We start from the raw sequence: 20610 nt of genomic DNA, 5'->3' as shown, positions 1-20610 counted from the left end.
GCCACCCCTATTTGTCCCGGTAACCTTTCCCACACTTTTCTTAGCCTGGCCTGCTTTAGGGCAGCATTGGCCGAGCCCACCGGACTATCAGACTCCTCCGGTGGGCCCTGGCTTCTCCATCAGGGGAGTTGAGAGTGCCAAGGTGAGGAGCATGATGAGGATGATAGAAGTTAGCATCTGCTTTGTTTTGTTGTAATGCAAGCGCATGTATGTAGTAGCGGCTAGGCCTGAGGTGGTCAGCGTTTTGGCGCATATCCTACCTCCTCCGAGGATTGCTGGATGTTTTGCTGCTACTATCCAAGTTCTATGACTCCCGTTAAAACAAAGCTTCAGGTGATAAATGATGGATGAGGTAGTGGCAAAGGAGAAAGAGCAGGAGGAACAGGGACCATTCACATCAATATCAGGCCAGTCAACCAGATATGTCTTGTAGGATATGTTTCTGTAACAAAAGGAGCGGTTCAGCTACACAGTTATAGGGCATACAGTGAGTGCAATGCCTACCAAAATTTCGAGCCACTCCAATGCCCCTTGGAAATGACATGGAGGTCAGAGGGCGTTAACTAAACCTTTTTTTCCATTTATAGCAACTGGGTCTCCCGTGCACTGTTGGCCTAAGCAGTGAATGGAAGGTTTTCCAAAAATTATGAGGAACTGCAATGCCCCTTACAAGAGCCATGTGTGGCACCCCAGGGGTCTGGTCACCACAGTAATAGAGATATTACGTCGGAGAGCAAGTGGGAGGTTTCCTAGTCAGGATCCCTTAAACATGTAACATCCTCCTGCCCCAATCCTGGGAGGGGAGAATTCTGCCCTTATAAACTGGATCTGGGGCGGGGTTGAGTGAGTCAGAGAACAGTCAGAGTCAGAGTGAGAGCAAGGGAAAGTAACAGCAAAGAGCTCTGTAGGAGCTAGGAGCTAAAGACCAGGGGCTGGCTCCTGTGTCCGGTTCCTATTGTCTTCTGCCAGGGCGAGTCTCAGAGCTCGCCCTGGCAGAAGACAATAGGAACCGGACACAGGAGTCCGAAGCTGTGAGGACTTATATATCCAGCAGCAGAAACCAGCCGGCAGGGGATTTCAGGTCCTCTGGCCATAGAAGCCCGGAGGCTCAGTCACAAGCAAGGGACCAGCACCGCCGTCGTGGAGCGGAGGCTAACAGAAGGCCCCAAGTCACCAGCCATACGAGTGAGCACTACACGGTACACTCAGGGACGTGGGCTACTTCTAGCCGCTTACAGCAAGGTAGCCAGGAAGAGTGCAGACAGACGGGGAGGCCTACAATTCCACCTGGCCAGGGGAACTCCTGCTTGCTCACAGACTGACCAGGCCTCTTATGCTAGCCAGTACTCCCGGGAGGGTCTACCTTATAATCATCAGTAAAGACCCTGAACTGCACTGCAAAGACTCTGAGTCGTTCCTGCTGCGCTCGTGCACCATCACCCCCATCATCTACACTCACTGCCCTGAGGCTATACTCCTCCCGAGGGGAGTTATCCCATTCTATGCTGCGCACACAACACCAGCCTCAGCGGTCTGCCTCGCAGCGGTGGTACTCCCTGACCGCAATCCACGGGTGGCGCAGTCGGACAATTAACCTTAAAACCTAAGGAAGACTGCCACTGGTTTGACCAGCCTGAGCCACGGGACCGGGTCACCGCCACGGAGACTACAGACCCCAGAGACCCGGCACCGGGTATCCCACACACGTGTACACACGGCCCAGGGGGCGTGTCACATGCAGTACAGCATATTACAAACATAAGTCCCATTATTGGGGAGTGGGTGTCCCATTGTATTTGCTTATGCTTTCCAAGCAAAAGCTGCCAAAAATTAGGACGGAGCAACTTGAAATGCCCCTTACAAGAGCCATGCAGTACAGCATATTACAAACATAAGTCCCATTATTGGGGAGTGGATGTCCCATAGCATTTGCTTATGCTTTCCCAGCAAAAGCTGCCAAAAATTAGGACGGAGCAACTTGCAATGCCCCTTACAAGAGCCATGCAGTACAGCATATTACAAACATAAGTCCCATTATTGGGGAGTGGGTGTCCCATAGTATTTGCTTATGCTTTCCCAGCAAAAGCTTCCAAAAATTAGGACGAAGCAACTTGCAATGCCCCTTACAAGAGTCATGCAGTACAGCATATTACAAACATAAGTCCCATTATTGGGGAGTGGGTGTCCCATAGTATTTGCTTATGCTTTCCAAGCAAAAGCTGCCAAAAATTAGGACGGAGCAACTTGCAATGCCCCTTACAAGAGCCATGCAGTACAGCATATTACAAACATAAGTCCCATTATTGGGGAGTGGGTGTCCCATAGTATTTGCTTATGCTTTCCCAGCAAAAGCTGCCAAAAATTAGGACGGAGCAACTTGCAATGCCCCTTACAAGAGCCATGCAGTACAGCATATTACAAACATAAGTCCCATTATTGGGGAGTGGGTGTCCCATAGTATTTGCTTATGCTTTCCCAGCAAAAGCTGCCAAAAATTAGGACGGAGCAACTTGCAATGCCCCTTACAAGAGCCATGCAGTACAGCATATTACAAACATAAGTCCCATTATTGGGGAGTGGGTGTCCCATAGTATTTGCTTATGCTTTCCAACAAAAGCTGCCAAAAATTAGGACTGAGCAACTGGCAATGCCCCTTACAAGAGCCATGCAGTACAGCATATTACAAACATAAGTCCCATTATTGGGGAGTGGGTGTCTCATAGTATTTGCTTATGCTTTCCCAGCAAAAGCTGCCAAAAATTAGGACGGAGCAACTTGCAATGCCCCTTACAAGAGCCATGCAGTACAGCATATTACAAACATAAGTCCCATTATTGGGGAGTGGGTGTCCCATAGTATTTGCTTATGCTTTCCCAGCAAAAGCTGCCAAAAATTAGGACGGAGCAACTTGCAATGCCCCTTACAAGAGCCATGCAGTACAGCATATTACAAACATAAGTCCCATTATTGGGGAGTGGGTGTCCAATAGTATTTGCTTATGCTTTCCCAGCAAAAGCTGCCAAAAATTAGGACGGAGCAACTTGCAATGCCCTTTACAAGAGCCATGCTGTACAGCATATTACAAACATAAGTCCCATTATTGGGGAGTGGGTGTCCCATGGTATTTGCTTATGCTTTCCCAGCAAAAGCTGCCAAAAATTAGGACGGAGCAACTTGCAATGCCCCTTACAAGAGCCATGCAGTACAGCATATTACAAACATAAGTCCCATTACTGGGGAGTGGGTGTCCCATAGTATTTGCTTATGCTTTCCCAGCAAAAGCTGCCAAAAATTAGGACGGAGCAACTTGCAATGCCCCTTACAAGAGCCATGCAGTACAGCATATTACAAACATAAGTCCCATTATTGGGGAGTGGGTGTCCCATAGTATTTGCTTATGCTTTCCAAGCAAAAGCTGCCAAAAATTAGGACGGAGCAACTTGCAATGCCCCTTACAAGAGCCATGCAGTACAGCATATTACAAACATAAGTCCCATTATTAAGGAGTGGGTGTCCCATAGTATTTGCTTATGCTTTCCAAGCAAAAGCTGCCAAAAATTAGGATGGAGCAACTTGCAATGCCCCTTACAAGAGCCATGCAGTACAGCGTATTACAAACATAAGTCCCATTATTGGGGAGTGGGTGTCCCATAGTATTTGCTTATGCTTTCCCAGCAAAAGCTGGCAAAATTTAGGACAGAGCAACTTGCAATGCCCCTTACAAGAGCCATGCAGTGCAGCATATTACAAACTTAAGTCCCATTATTGGGGAGTGGGTGTCTCATAGTATTTGCTTATGCTTTCCCAGCAAAAGCTGCCAAAAATTAGGACGGAGCAACTTGCAATGCCCCTTACAAGAGCCATGCAGTACAGCATATTACAAACATAAGTCCCATTATTGGGGAGTGGGTGTCTTATAGTATTTGCTTATGCCTTGCAAGCAAAAGCTGCCAAAAATAAGGACGGAGGAACTTGCAATGCTGGCACCCTGGTGGTGTAGTGGTGGTGGAGGCTGAGGATAAGGAGAAGAAGATTAAACAGCCGAAACGAGGAAGCGTATACCCATGTGTGGGTGTGAAGCGGTGCATGTGAATACACCTCCCGAAATAACACAGTGGATTTGACTTTATGTTACTCTGCTGTCATTTGGTGGTGATGAGAAGTCTGGCCCAATCCAGCCCTTGTTCATTTTGATAAGGGTCAGCTTGTCAGCATTGTCAGTTGACAGGCGAGTGCGCTTATCAGTTATAATTCCCCCAGCGGCACTAAAAACACGCTCCGATAACTCGCTAGCGGCAGGGCAGGCCAGGACCTCCAAGGCGTACAGAGCGAGTTCATTCCAAGTGTCCAGCTTGGATACCCAATAATTAAAAGGCACAGAGGAATCACGGAGGACGCTGGTACGATCGGCAAGGTACTCCCTCACCATCTTTTGAAACTCCACTCCTTGTGAGAGTACCCCGCGCCTCAGGGCCTGTAAGCTGGGCGGGTGTCAGAAAACTGTCCCAGAACGTTGACAGTGTTCCCCTGCCTCTGCTGGATTGGAGTTGCATCTCTCTCACCTGTACGCCTTGGTTGGGCAACAAACTGTGACCTCTGCCGCTAGCGTGTTCAGATGGGAATTTTTTAAGAGTTCTGCAGCAAGGGCCTTCTGGTATTGCCCCATTTTTGTAGACCTCTCCACCTCAGAAATAAGAGATTGAAAGTTCTCCTTGTAGCGGGGGTCTACAAGTGTCACCAACCAGTAATGACTGTCACCCAACATTTTGACATCGCGAGGGTCATGGTTAAGGCAGCGTAACATAAAGTCAGCCATGCGTGCCAGACTGGTAACGGGCAAGATTTCCGTGTCCTCACCAAGATGACGGCCTACCATGCTCTCCTCCTCCTCCTCCTCCTCCTCTTCCTCCTCCCCCCTGTCCTCAGGCCACCCACGCTGAACCGACGGTATGACACTTGTACAGGTACTACCGTCTACAACGCATGATAGCAGCTCCTGTTCTTCCTCCTCCTCCTCCTCCTCCTCCTCCTCTCCCTCATTGTCCCCCAGTGCACGTTGGGATGAGATGAGGCTGGGCTGTGTGTAATCGCCCGCTACGGCTTCTTGATCCATCTCATCATACTCTGGCTGCAATGCCTCCTCTTTAATTCTCTGCAGAGAGCGTTGCAAAAGACAGACAAGTGGGATGCTGACACTAATGATGGCGCCATCGCCACTCACCATCTTGGTGGCCTCCTCAAAGTTTGTCAGGATGGTACATATGTCAGACATCCAGGTCCACTCCTGAGGTCTTATGTGTGGAGTCTGACCTGAATATCGACGGCCTTGTTGCAGCTGGTACTCCACAACTGCTCTCTTCTGCTCACAAATCCTTTGCAACATTTGGAGGGTAGAGTTCCAACGTGTGGGGACATCACACACCAGTCGGTGTGCCGGAAGCTGCAAACGCTGCTGCAACACAGCAAGGGCGGCGGAAGTTGTAGCCGACTTGCGAAAATGAGCTGACAGGCGGCGTACTTTCACGAGCAGATCTGGCAACTCGGGGTACGATTTAAGAAACCGCTGAACCACGAGGTTAACCACATGAGCCAGGCATGGTACGTGTGTGATCTCACCTCGCCTCAGAGCCGCCACCAGGTTACGGCCATTGTCACACACTACCATGCCGGGATGTAGGTTCAGCGGTCTCAGCCACAGATCTGCCTGCTCTTTCACAGCTGTCCACAACTCACAAGCAGTGTGAGGTTTATCACCTAAGCTTATGAGTTTCAGTACAGCCTGTTGCTGCTTGGCGGAGGCAGTACTGCAATGCTTCCAGCTTGTAACTGATGTGGTGATATCTGAGATGGAGGCTGAACATGAGGAGGAGGAGGAGGAGGAGGAGGATGCGCAGGAGCTGTACACTGTGGGGGCAACTCTGACTGACATAGGGCCCGCAATCCTCGGTGTGGGGAGGATGTGGTCCATCCCAAGGTCCGACTGAGTCCCGGCTTCCACTATGTTTACCCAGTGTGCCGTCAGAGAGATGTACCGTCCCTGGACACAAGCACTTGTCCACGTGTCCGTTGTCAGGTAGACTCTCCCAGTAACTGCGTTGTTGAGGGCACGGCAGATGCTTTGGGACACGTGCTTGTGTAGTGCGGGGATGGCACACCGGGCAAAATAGTGTCGGCTGGGGACCGAGTACCGAGGGACGGCCACCGCCATAAGATTGCGGAAGGATTCCGTCTCCACCAGCCTAAAAGGCAGCATTTCCAATGCAAACAGTCGTGAAAATTTAGGACTGTGGCCTGTGGGGCGTTAGCTGCGAATTTTTGCTTTCGTTCAAAGGTCTGGGATATGGACAATTGAACGCTGCAGTGGGACGTGGACGTGGACGTTGATGCTGTTTCTTGAGAAACTGCCATAACAAGTGAAGACTGAGAGGAGGGGGCATCTTTACATGCAGTATGGACAGGGGATTGCCTTGCACACACAACAGGGGGTTCTATTGCATGCACAACAGTGGAAGAAGCAGTGGTGACACCCGCTGACACTGGTCGTGGACCCTGGGTTTCGCCCCACAAAGTCGGGTGCTTTGCTGCCATGTGCCTGATCATGCTCCTGGTGGTCAGGCTGGTAGTTTTGTCACCCCTGCTGATGCTGGCATGGCAGGTGGAACATATGTCCTTTTTGGGGTTATCAGCAGAGTCTTTAAAAAAATTCCAGACTCTGGAAGACCTACCGCTTGTACTGGCAACGTCCCTCGTGTTGGTGTTACGGAGAACGGTTGCCTGCCTTCTGTCTGCGGCCACCACACTGCTTCTTCCTGCCTGTTGGGGCACTCTGCCTCCCTCCCCCTGTGTGCTGCTGGCCTCACTCTGCATGTCCTCCTTCCACGTTGGGTCAGTTACTAGATCATCCACCACCTCCTCCTCTTCCACTTGCGCACCACGATCCTCCTCCTCACTTCCTGGCAATTGTGTCTCGTCATCGTCCACCTCTTGTGACAGATTGCCAACGTCGACTTCCTGTGGCCGTGGCTGTTCAAATATTTGGGCATCGCAACATGGGATCTCCTCTTCCACCACTTCAAGCGTATCAGGCGAGGGGCCCAAATATGGAAATGGACCAGTGAACAGCTCTTCAGAGTGTCCAAGTGTGGTATCACTTGCTGTCTGACGACACTCGGCATGGTGGGAGGAAGGAGCATCAGGGTGAGGAGGAGTATGCGGTCGAGACTCACGGCTACTAAGAGTTGACCGTGTGGAAGACAGACCGGAGGTGGTGGTGCCCAGGTAACTGGAAGTATTATCTGCTATCCAATTAATAACCTGTTCACACTGATAAGTTCTCAATACTGGTGTTGTTCTGTGCTTCCCTAGTAATTCAGTCAAGAAGTGGGAGCGAGAAGATGTGGCTGTTGGTTGTGGCACATTTTCACCTTGGCCACGGCCCCGTCCTCTGCACGAACCATCACCAGAACGTCCACTTCCACGTCCTTTGCCACGCGCCTTGCCCATTGTAAATGAAGTAAAATAGCTTACACTTGCACTATCAATGGAAAAAGGGTAATAAAGAGTAGATTGGAACCGTGGAAGAGGAAAACCACAGTTATTGTTTACTGGGGTATACCACACTTTTTTAAATAGAGATATTTGCGGCTGAACAGTGAGCGACACACTCAAACTGCTTTTTTTTTAGATACCAAAGGCCCAAAACTGGACAGTACAGCGATTTGACCCGTGGAACTGCAAAACCACACTGGGATGTCGGGCCTACACAAGACTATTTTCAACAGATATATTTTTGTGTCACAACAGTCAGGAGACACTACTGTTTTTCTTTACGGAAAAAACTACCAAAACCTGAATAATAGAGATTTTTTACCGTGAGATGGCAAAACCACAGTTATTGTTTACTGGGGTATACCACACTTTTTTAAATAGAGATATTTGCGGCTGAACAGTGAGCGACACACTCAAACTGCTTTTTTTTTAGATACCAAAGGCCCAAAACTGGATAGTACAGCGATTTGACCTGTGGAACTGCGAAACCACACTGGGATGTCGGGCCTACATAAGACTATTTTCAACAGATATATTTTTGTGTCACAACAGTCAGGAGACACTACTGTTTTTCTTTACGGAAAAAACTACCAAAACCTGAATAATAGAGATTTTTTACCGTGGGATGGCAAAACCACAGTTATTGTTTACTGGGGTATACCACACTTTTTTAAATAGAGATATTTGCGGCTGAACAGTGAGCGACACACTCAAACTGCTTTTTTTTTAGATACCAAAGGCCCAAAACTGGATAGTACAGCGATTTGACCCGTGGAACTGCGAAACCACACTGGGATGTCGGGCCTACACAAGACTATTTTCAACAGATATATTTTTGTGTCACAACAGTCAGGAGACACTACTGTTTTTCTTTACGGAAAAGACTACCAAAACCTGAATAATAGAGATTTTTTACTGTGGGATGGCAAAACCACAGTTATTGTTTACTGGGGTATACCACACTTTTTTAAATAGAGATATTTGCGGCTGAACAGTGAGCGACACACTCAAACTGTTTTTTTTTAAGATACAAATGGCCCAAAATGGATAATACAGAGGTTTGAACCGTGGAAGTGCAAAACAACACTTCTGTTTCTCTAGCCTACACCAGACTATTTTCAACATTTATATTTGTGTCTGAAAAATCAGAGACACGCTTTTTTTTTGGGGGGGGGGGGGGTGGACACACCAAAAGGTTAATAAGACGGGTATTTGTACAGTGTGAAGGAGGAAAAAAAATGGAGGATTTAGATGAAAAAAAAAGGATTTTTCCTGGCCCCCGACACCTGGTGCTAAGTCCAGCAATTTCAGCAACAGGAGCACACAGGACTGTAATGCAGCGTTTGCTGGTATAACCACTGTGTCTCCTATACAGCCTGCCTGCCTGGTATCTGGGATGGATATTAGTCCTGAAAAGGACTGTTTGTTTGTTCTGGCAGCCTTTACAGACCCTACACTAACTATTTCGCAGTTTATATCTCTCCCTAAATCAGCAGCGCTGTCCCTACACTGTCTAATCCTCAGCGACTGTGTCCAAGATGGCGGCGCCCCGTTTTAAATACTCAAGGTGACGCTGTGCGGCCAGCCAATCACTGTAATGCCCACAACCAACATGGCTGCAGCATTACAGTGACTGGCTGGCAATCCCTGCATGTTCATTGGCTCTGTAAAGAGCGCCAAACATGCAGGGCGGAGACCCGAGCTCCCGGCCGAGTAACCCGGAAATGCTCGGTGCTCGCCGAACATCCCGAGTAGCGTGATGCTCGCGCGAGTACCGAGCAGTGTCGAGCATGTTCGCTCAACACTAGTTATTATCGCTGAAGCATCTAGACTAGTGTTGAGCGAACATGCTCGACACTGCTCGGTACTCGCCCGAGCATCACGCTACTCGGGATGTTCGGCGAGCACCGTGCATTTCCGGGTTACTCAGGCGGGAGCTCGGCTTTCCGCCCTGCATGTTTGGCGCTCTTTACAGAGCCAATGAACATGCGGGGATTGCCAGCCAGTCACTGTAATGCTGCAGCCATGTTGGTTGTGGGCATTACAGTGATTGGCTGGCCGCACAGCGTCACCTCGAGTATTTAAAACGGGGCGCCGCCATCTTGGACACAGTCGCCCCCGATTAGACAGTGTAGGGACAGCGCTGCTGATTTAGGGAGAGATATAAACTGCGAAATAGTTAGTGTAGGGTCTGTAAAGGCTGCCAGAACAAACAAACAGTCCTTTTCAGGACTAATATCCATCCCAGATACCAGGCAGGCAGGCTGTATAGGAGACACAGTGGTTATACAAGCAAGCGCTGCATTACAGTCCCGTGTGCTCCTGTTGCTGAAATTGCTGGACTTAGCACCAGGTGTCGGGGGCCAGGAAAAATCCTTTTTTTTTCATCTAAATCCTCCTTTTTTTTTCCTCCTTCACACTGTACAAATACCCGTCTTATTAACCTTTTAGTGTGTCCCCCCCTCCCCCAAAAAAAAAAGCATGTCTCTGATTTTTCAGACACAAATATAACTGTTGAAAATAGTCTGGTGTAGGCTAGAGAAACAGAAGTGTTGTTTTGCATTTCCACGTTTCAAACCTCTGTATTATTCATTTTGGGCCATTTGTATCTAAAAAAAAAAACAGTTTGAGTGTGTTGCTCACTGTTCAGCCACAAATATCTCTATTTAAAAAAGTGTGGTATACCCCAGTAAACAATAACTGTGGTTTTGCCATCCCACGGTAAAAAATCTCTATTATTCAGGTTTTGGTAGTTTTTTCCGTAAAGAAAAACAGTAGTGTCTCCTGACTGTTGTGACACAAAAATATATCTGTTGAAAATAGTCTTGTGTAGGCCCGACATCCCAGTGTGGTTTCGCAGTTCCACGGGTCAAATCGCTGTACTATCCAGTTTTGGGCCTTTGGTATCTAAAAAAAAAAGCAGTTTGAGTGTGTCGCTCACTGTTCAGCCGCAAATATCTCTATTTAAAAAAGTGTGGTATACCCCAGTAAACAATAACTGTGGTTTTCCTCTTCCACGGTTCTAATCTACTCTTTATTACCCTTTTTCCATTGATAGTGCAAGTGTAAGCTATTTTACTTCATTTACAGTGGGCAAGGCGCGTGGCAAGGGACGTGAAAGTGGACGTTCTGGTGATGGTTCGTGCAGAGGACGGGGCCGTGGCCAAGGTGAAAATGTGCCACAACCAACAGCCACATCTTCTCACTCCCACTTCTTGACCGAATTACTAGGGAAGCACAGAACAACACCAGTATTGAGAACTGATCAGTGTGAACAGGTTATTAATTGGATAGCAGATAATACTTCCAGTTACCTGAGCACCACCACCTCCGGTCTGTCTTCCACACGGTCAACTCTTAGTAGCCGTGAGTCTCGACCGCATACTCCTCCTCACCCTGATGCTCCTTCCTCCCACCATGCCGAGTGTCGTCAGACAGCAAGTGATCCCACACTTGGACACTCTGAAGAGCTGTTCACTGGTCCATTTCCATATTTGGGCCCCTCGCCTGATACACTTGAAGTGGTGGAAGAGGAGATCCCATGTTGCGATGCCCAAATATTTGAGCAGCCACGGCCACAGCAAGTCGACGTTGGCAATCTGTCACAAGAGGTGGATGATGACGAGACACAATTGCCAGGAAGTGAGGAGGAGGATCGTGGTGCGCAAGTGGAAGAGGAGGAGGTGGTGGATGAGCTAGTAACTGACCCAACGTGGAAGGAGGACATGCAGAGTGAGGCCAGCAGCACACAGGGGGAGGGAGGCAGAGTACCCCAACAGGCAGGAAGAAGCAGTGTGGTGGCCGCAGACAGAAGGCAGGCAACCGTTCCCCGTAACACCAACACGAGGGACGTTGCCAGTACAAGCGGTAGGTATTCCAGAGTCTGAAATTTTTTTAAAGACTCTGCTGATAGCCCCAAAAAGGCCATATGTTCCACCTGCCATGCCAGCATCAGCAGGGGTGACAAAACTACCAGCCACCAGCATGATCAGGCACATGGCAGCAAACCACCCGACTTTGTGGGGCGAAACCCAGGGTCCACGACCAGTGTCAGCGGGTGTCACCACTGCTTCTTCCACTGTTGTGCATGCAATAGAACCCCCTGTTGTGTGTGCAAGGCAATCCCCTGTCCATACTGCATGTAAAGATGCCCCCTCCTCTCAGTCTTCACTTGTTATGGCAGTTTCTCAAGAAACAGCATCAACGTCCGCCCCACAGGCCACAGTCCTAAATTCGCACATTTCACGACTGCTTGCATTGGAAATGCTGCATTTAAGGCTGGTGGAGACGGAATCCTTCCGCAATCTTATGGCGGTGGCCGTCCCTCGGTACTCGGTCCCCAGCCGACACTATTTTGCCCGGTGTGCCATCCCCGCACTACACAAGCACATGTCCCAAAGCATCTGCCGTGCCCTCAACAACGCAGTTACTGGGAGAGTCCACCTGACAACGGACACGTGGACAAGTGCTTGTGGCCAGGGACGGTACATCTCTCTGACGGCACACTGGGTAAACATAGTGGAAGCCGGGACCCAGTTGGACCTTGAGACGGAACACATCCTCCACACACCGAGGATTGCGGGCCCTATGTCAGTCAGAGTTGCCCCCACAGTGTACAGTTCCTGCGCATCCTCCTCCTCCTTCTCCTCCTCATGTTCAGCCTCCATCTCAGATATCACCACATCAGTTACAAGCTGGAAGCATTGCAGTACTGCCTCCGCCAAGCGGCAACAGGCTGTACTGAAACTCATAAGCTTAGGTGATAAACCTCACACTGCTTGTGAGTTGTGGACAGTTGTGAAAGAGCAGGCAGATCTGTGGCTGAGACCGCTGAACCTACATCCCGGCATGGTCGTGTGTGACAATGGCCGTAACCTGGTGGCGGCTCTGAGGCGAGGTGAGATCATACATGTACCATGCCTGGCTCATGTGCTTAACCTCGTGGTTCAACGGTTTCTTAAATCGTACCCCGAGTTGCCAGATCTGGTCGTGAAAGTACGCCGCCTGTCAGCTCATTTTCGCAAGTCGGCTACAGCTTCCGCCGCCCTTGCTGTGTTGCAGCAGCGTTTGCAGCTTCCGGCACACCGACTGGTGTGTGATGTCCCCACACATTGGAACTCTACCCTCCACATGTTGCAAAGGATTTGTGAGCAGAAGAGAGCAGTTGTGGAGTGCCAGCTGCAACAAGGCCGTCGATATTCAGGTCAGACTCGACACATAAGACCTCAGGAGTGGACCTGGATGTCTGACATATGTACCATCCTGACAAACTTTGAGGAGGCCACCAAGATGGTGAGTGGCGATGACGCCATCATTAGTGTCAGCATCCCACTTGTCTGTCTTTTGCAACGCTCTCTGCAGAGAATTAAAGAGGAGGCATTGCAGCCAGAGTATGATGAGATGGATCAAGAAGCCGTAGCGGTCGATTACACACAGCCCAGCCTCATCTCATCCCAACGTTCATTGGGGAACAATGAGGGAGAGGAGGAGGAGGAGGAGGAAGAACAGGAGCTGCTATCATGCGTTGTAGACGGTAGTACCTGTACAAGTGTCATACCGTCGGTTCAGCGTGGGTGGCCTGAGGACAGGGGGGAGGAGGAAGAGGAGGAGGAGGAGGAGAGCATGGTCAGTCGTCATCTTGGTGAGGACACGGAAATCTTGCCCGTTATCAGTCTGTCACGCATGGCTGACTTTATGTTACGCTGCCTTAACCGTGACCCTCGGGTTGTCAAAATGTTGGGTGACAGTCATTACTGGTTGGTGACACTTGTAGACCCCCGCTACAAGGTGAACTTTCACTCTCTTATTCCTGAGGTGGAGAGGTCTACAAAAATGGGGCAATACCAGAAGGCCCTTGCTGCAGAACTCTTAAAAAAATTCCCATCTGAACACGCCTAGCGGCAGAGGTCACAGTTCGCTGCCCAACCAAGGCGTACAGGCGAGAGAGATGCAACTCCAATCCAGCAGAGGCAGGGGAACACTGTCAACGTTCTGGGACAGTTTTCTGACACCCGCCCAGCTTACAGGCCCTGAGGCGCGGGGTACTCTCACAAGGAGTGGAAAGTTTCAAAAGATGGTGAGGGAGTACCTTGCCGATCGTACCAGCGTCCTCCGTGATTCCTCTGTCCCTTTTAATTATTGGGTATCCAAGCTGGACACTTGGAATGAACTCGCTCTGTACGCCTTGGAGGTCCTGGCCTGCCCTGCCGCTAGCGTGTTATCGGAGCGTGTTTTTAGTGTCGCTGGGGGAATTATAACTGATAAGCGCACTCGCCTGTCAACTGACAATGCTGACAAGCTGACCCTTATCAAAATGAACAAGGGCTGGATTGGGCCAGACTTCTCATCACCACCAAATGACAGCAGAGTAACATAAAGTCAAATCCACTGTGTTATTTCGGGAGGTGTATTCACATGCACCGCTTCACACCCACACATGGGTATACGCTTCCTCGTTTCGGCTGTTTAATCTTCTTCTCCTTATCCTCAGCCTCCACCACCACTATACCACCAGGGTGCCAGCATTGCAAGTTCCTCTGTCCTTATTTTTGGCAGCTTTTGCTTGCAAGGCATAAGCAATTACTATGGGACACCCACTCCCCAATAATGGGACTTATGTTTGTAATATGCTGTACTGCATGGCTCTTGTAAGGGGCATTGCAAGTTGCTCCGTCCTAAGTTTTGGCAGCTTTTGCTGGGAAAGCATAAGCAAATACTATGGGACACCCACTCCCCAATAATGGGACTTATGTTTGTAATATGCTGTACTGCATGGCTCTTGTAAGGGGCATTGCAAGTTGCTACGTCCTAATTTTTGGCAGCTTTTGCTGGGAAAACATAAGCAAATATTATGGGACACCCACTCCCCAATAATGGGACTTATGTTTGTAATATGCTGTACTGCATGGCTCTTGTAAGGGGCATTGCAAGTTGCTCCGTCCTAAGTTTTGGCAGCTTTTGCTTGGAAAGCATAAGCAAATACTATGGGACACCCACTCCCCAATAATGGAACTTATGTTTGTAATATGCTGTACTGCATGGCTCTTGTAAGGGGCATTGCAAGTTGCTCCGTCCTAATTTTTGGCAGCTTTTGCTTGGAAAGCATAAGCAAATACTATGGGACACCCACTCCCCAATAATGGGACTTATGTTTGTAATATGCTGTACTGCATGGCTCTTGTAAGGGGCATTGCAAGTTGCTCCGTCCTAATTTTTGGCAGCTTTTGCTGGGAAAGCATAAGCAAATACTATGGGACACCCACTCCCCAATAATGGGACTTATGTTTGTAATATGCTGTACTGCATGGCTCTTGTAAGGGGCATTGCAAGTTGCTCCGTCCAAATTTTTGGCAGCTTTTGCTGGAAAAGCATAAGCAAATACTATGGGACACCCACTCCCCAATAATGGGACTTTTGTTTGTAATATGCTGTACTGCATGGCTCTTGTAAGGGGCATTGCTAGTTGCTCCGTCCTAATTTTTGGCAGCTTTTGCTGGGAAAGCATAAGCAAATACCATGGGACACCCACTCCCCAATAATGAGACTTATGTTTGTAATATGCTGTACTGCATGTGATGCACCCCCTGGGCCGTGTGTACACGTGTGTGGGATACCCGGTGCCGGGTCTCTGGGGTCTGTAGTCTCCGTGGCGGTGACCCGGTCCCGTGGCTCAGGCTGGTCAAACCAGTGGCAGTCTTTCTTAGGTTTTGAGGTTAATTGTCTGACTGCGCCACCCGTGGATTGCGGTCAGGGAGTACCACTGCTGCGAGGCCGACCGCTGAGGCTGGTGTTGTGTGCACAGCATAGAATGGGATAACTCCCCTCGGGAGTAGTATAGCCACAAGGCAGTGAGTGTGGATGATGGGGGTGATGGTGCACGAGCGCAGCAGGAATGACTCAGAGTCTTTGCAGTGCAGTTCAGGGTCTTTACTGATGATTATAAGGTAGACCCTCCCAGGAGTACTGGCTAGCATAAGAGGCCTGGTCAGTCTGTGAGCAAGCAGGAGTTCCCCTGGCCAGGTGGAGTTGTAGGCCTCCCATCTGTCTGCACTCTTCCTGGCTACCTTGCTGTAAGCGGGTAGAAGTAGCCCACGTCCCTGAGTGTACCGTGTAGTGCTCACCCGTATGGCTGGTGACTTGGGGCCTTCTGTTAGCCTCCGCTCCACGACGGCGGTGCTGGTCCCTTGCTTGTGACTGAGCCTCCGGGCTCAGCTTCTGCTGCTGGATATATAAGTCCTCACAGCTTCAGACTCCTGTGTCCGGTTCCTTTTGTCTTCTGCCAGGGCGAGCTCTGCTCAGCTTCCAGCCCCTGGTCTTTAGCTCCTAGCTCCTACAGAGCTCCTTGCTGTTACTTTCCCTTGCTCTCACTCTGACTCTGACTGTTCTCTGACTCACTCAACCCCGCCCCAGATCCAGTTTATAAGGGCAGAATTCTCCCCTCCCAGGATTGGGGCAGGAGGATGTTGCATGTTTAAGGGATCCTGACCAGGAAACCTCCCACTTGCTCTCCGACGTAATATCTCTATTACTGTGGTGACCAGACCCCTGGGGTGCCACACATGGCTCTTGTAAGGGGCATTGCAGTTCCTCATAATTTTTGGAAAGCCTTCCATTCACTGCTTAGGCCAACAGTGCACGGGAGACCCAGTGGCTATAAATGGAAAAAAAGGTTTAGTTAACGCCCTCTGACCTCCATGTCATTTCCAAGGGGCATTGGAGTGGCTCGAAATTTTTGGTAGGCATTGCACTCACTGTATGCCCTATAACTGTGTAGCCGAACCTCTCCTTTTGTTACAGAAACATATCCTACAAGACATATCTGGTTGACTGGCCTGATATTGATGTGAATGGTCCCTGTTCCTCCTGCTCTTTCTCCTTTGCCACTACCTCATCCATCATTTATCACCTGAAGCTTTGTTTTAACGGGAGTCATAGAACTTGGATAGTAGCAGGAAAACATCCAGCAATCCTCGGAGGAGGTAGGATATGCGCCAAAACGCTGACCACCTCAGGCCTAGCCGCTACTACATACATGCGCTTGCATTACAACAAAACAAAGCAGATGCTAACTTCTATCATCCTCATCATGCTCCTCACCTTGGCACTCGCAACTCCCCTGATGGAGAAGCCAGGGCCCACCGGAGGAGTCTGATAGTCCGGTGGGCTCGGCCAATGCTGCCCTAAAGCAGGCCAGGCTAAGAAAAGTGTGGGAAAGGTTACCGGGACAAATAGGGGTGGCTGGGGACCGAGTATGGACACCGACCACCCCCTGGAGGCTGGGGAGCAAGCGGGGACACCCGGCCACCAGGCGGCTGGGGACTGAGTATGGATACCAGGCCGCCGACACAGCCATGGCGTGGTGACCAGATTCCGCCTCCACATGCCTAAAAGGCACAATTTAAAGTGCAAGCAAGCAAGCAGTATGGTATTGCAGCCTGGGGGTGGGTGGGTGGCAGGTTGCATACTTGCGCTTGCATTGCAAGGAATGGGAGAGGTACAATTGAACACTGCCCTGGGACAAGGACTTGAATGGGGATAGTTGCAAGTCTGCAATGACAGGTGCAAGGTGGGAGGCATCTTCGCATGTACCATGAACAGGGGTTTGGCATGCACACACTACAGCGGAATAGGCTCTCCTTCCCACTAAATGCACTGGGGAGGGCACAGGTAATGTTTTGGTATACGTGCTTAATCTTATGTATAAGGCACACCAGGACAAATAGGGGTGGCTGGGGACAGAGTATGGATACCTCGCTGCCAAAGCAGCCATGAGGTAGTGGCCAGCTTCGGCCTCCTCCAAACTAAAAGGCCCCATTTCAAGTGCAAGCTAGCAGTATGGAATTGCAGTCTGGGGGTGGGTGGGTGGCAGGCTGCACACTTACACTTGCATTAAAAGAAAACATAGCAGATGCTAACTTCTGTCATCATCATCATGCTCCTCACCTTGGCACTCTCAACTCCACTGATGCAGAAGTCAGGGCCCACCGGAGGAGTCTGGTTCTCTGGTGGGCTCGTCCAATGCTGCCTAAAGCAGGCCGGGCTAAGAAAAGTGTGTGGGGGGATGTTCCAAGGAGAAATAGGGGCGGCTGGGGACCGTTTATGGACACCCGGCTGCCCCCAGGCGGCTGGGGACCGTGTGTGGACACCCGGCCGCGGGGCAGCTGGGGACCGAGCATGGACACCCGGCCGCCGGGCGGCTGGGGACTGAGTATGGATTCCAGGCCGCCAACACAGCCATGACGTGGTGGCCAGATTCCGCCTCCACATGCCTAAAAGGCCCAATTTCAAGTTCAAGCAAGCAAGCAGTATGGTATTGCAGCCTGGGGGTGGGTGGGTGGCAGGCTGCATACTTGAGCTTGTATTGCAAGGAATGGGGGAGGTACAATTGAACACTGCCCTGGGGCTAGAACTTGCATGGGGATAGTTGCAAGTCTGCATCTTCTGATGCGGTAAGGATCACTTATGATGGGCACACTTTTAGACAGTGACCTGGGAGTCAGAGATGCTTCCAGGGGTCTTCCCTATGCTGTTCCCTTGTCTTTCAGCACTTTATGCATGTGTCACACAGCACATGGCCAGATAAGGTTGTAAAATGTTAAAATGACATTTCACGGTGAATGCATTTGTCATAGTTGAAAGCAATACAAAAGTGCAAAAATGCATAAAAAATGCTACTTGTGAACATAGCCGAAGGTGTGGAGGAGTATTTTTGTTTTTGGTCATTTATTTTAACTTATACACAAGTCTTTACCCTGGAAAGGATGTTCCTTAACATATTTCACAGTAAAAAAGTTTCACTTTCGTTTTTGAACGTTTTATTGTGAGCCTGTAAAAGTGGCTTTATACCTCTGACCACGTTGTTGACAGCAGTGACCTGGGGGTCAGAAATGCTTCCTGGGGCGATCCCCATGCTGTCCCCATGTCATTTGAGCACTGTCACTATCGTTTTGGGCACTTGTTAGGCTTTTAAAAGACTGCCGGGGGTGCCACCGCAAAAATGCTCGAGTCTCCCATAGACTAACATTGGGCTCGTTGCTCGGGTCGAGCACCCGAGTATCACGGCGAGCTCGGCCCGAGCTTCGAGCACCCGAGCATTTTAGTGCTCGCTCAACACTAATCTAGACTTACAGAGTTATCGTCATTTACATTTTTATTCCATATATCCATAGTACAAGTGAAAATAAGACACATTGTAAGAGAAATCTGCTTCTTTCTCCACCAGGACTGATCTTTTATTCGCAAAATTCTCAATTCAAGGATAAAATCTGTATTCAGTGAAGACAAATTGTTACATTATTGAGATAGGAGATGACCATTACTACAGACAAGATTCTATTCAGACAGGAGAGGGGAGGAGGAGCACTTCTTCCTATCCTTCCTCCTCCCCGCTGCATAGTTGATAACAGTTGCTACTAATAAGATTCTAGATGAATAATTTAAAATTCTGTCTTCACAGAATACAGTCTTTACTCGTCAATTTATAATTATAAGACAAGATCTCTGACAAGATATATTATAAGATTTGTTCTTTTCATGTGTATTACTGCTTTATGCAATAAAAATTAAAACAACGGTTACTCTTTAAAGATTAACCATTGTTTTATTTTTTTCTGTAAATCGATAGTGCAAGTCAACATAAGAGTTGTGATGTGGAGTCACTTCTTACGGACAAACCGTGAAGCGGTAAACTCAAATAGTCCAAGGTCAAAAGCCAGAAGTGTTCACTGTTCATCAAAGACGAAGGGATAAGACAAACAGATGGTCAAAGGCAAAGTTCGGGGTCAGATAACTAAGGTCAGAGAGCGTCAAAGGCCAAAGAGTTAATACGAAACAAAAAGGCAAATCCAAAGTCCTGCAATAAAGATCAGAGTACAGAGCATAGGAACAAATACTGCACTGAGCAAGGCTACCACTGGCAATGATCTGACCATTGCCAGCCAGCTAAATAGCCAGATAATCACCCTGAATGGGTGATGCCTGGAGGAAGCCCTACAGACCTGGCCAGATTGGACAGCTGGGCTGTCATTCACAATACTGACAGCCACGCATGCCCCTGCCTCAGACTGGACGACTGGGCTGTCACTCACAATACTGACAGGCCAACATGCCCTTTGATCCTATAGGGAGGATGAGCTGTCACTCACAGTATGCTTAAGACACCATGAGTGGTGAAATTGGGGCAGGATTCTTATTAAAGAAGAATTCATTCCTAATTCACAAGTAAAATCAGCATTCAGTGAATGCAGATCTTCATAATATTGATGTATGAAATGATAGCTGCTGCTCATAACAGACTATGGGAGAGAAGAGGGAGAGAAGGAGGGCGAAGCCATAAGAATGCAAAGACATGCTGCTGCAAGTTTGCTTAAAACAACAGTTGACTTTAAATAAGAATATTTTATTATACAATCTAATTTTAACATAAACATTTTACACCTTTAAGAATGAAGCCCAATTTGGCCTTAATGGCGAGACTGGTTATTTTGCATCTTCATCGTCGCATACCATGGGATGTAGTTGTTTAGGGGCTTGTCTTTTGAGGGTTGAGTTGTATTTATGGTACCATACTGGGATACATATAATTTTTTTACTTTTATTAAATCTTTATGGGGAGAATTAGATAAACACGACAAATTAAATTGTACATGTTTTACTGTACAGCTGACATCAATGTACATAAGGGCAGAGAAGATCACGAGCGCGACTGTTCAGACACCTGCCCATGAGTGCCTAGCTTAAAAAAAGAAAAAATGAGAACCACACTCCTGTTTGTACAAAGTACATGAAATTACAGCAAAACTAAAGAAAGGAGCTTTCATATACATAGCTTGAAATGGGCAGGTGTCTGAACAGTTGGGCCCCTGTACTGCTCTGCCCTTATCTGCATTGATGTTGGTTGACACAAGGTGAGGTTTTAATACTAGAAGATAGGACCATCCCGATTAGGTACATCTTGTCGCTGTGGGATAGTTTTTACGCTTTTTTGATCAAAATAATGTTAACTAAGTACCCTATGTTATTTACATGTACTATTACGTGTACTGACACATGACCAGGACCAGC

Source organism: Phyllobates terribilis, unplaced genomic scaffold, assembly GCF_046119375.1.
Source record: "Phyllobates terribilis strain yellow unplaced genomic scaffold, ASM4611937v1 Scaffold_1__5_contigs__length_1240528914, whole genome shotgun sequence".
NCBI lineage: Eukaryota > Metazoa > Chordata > Amphibia > Anura > Dendrobatidae > Phyllobates > Phyllobates terribilis.
The sequence above is the reverse complement of the archived record's forward strand: the minus strand, read 5'-3'. Positions refer to the sequence as shown.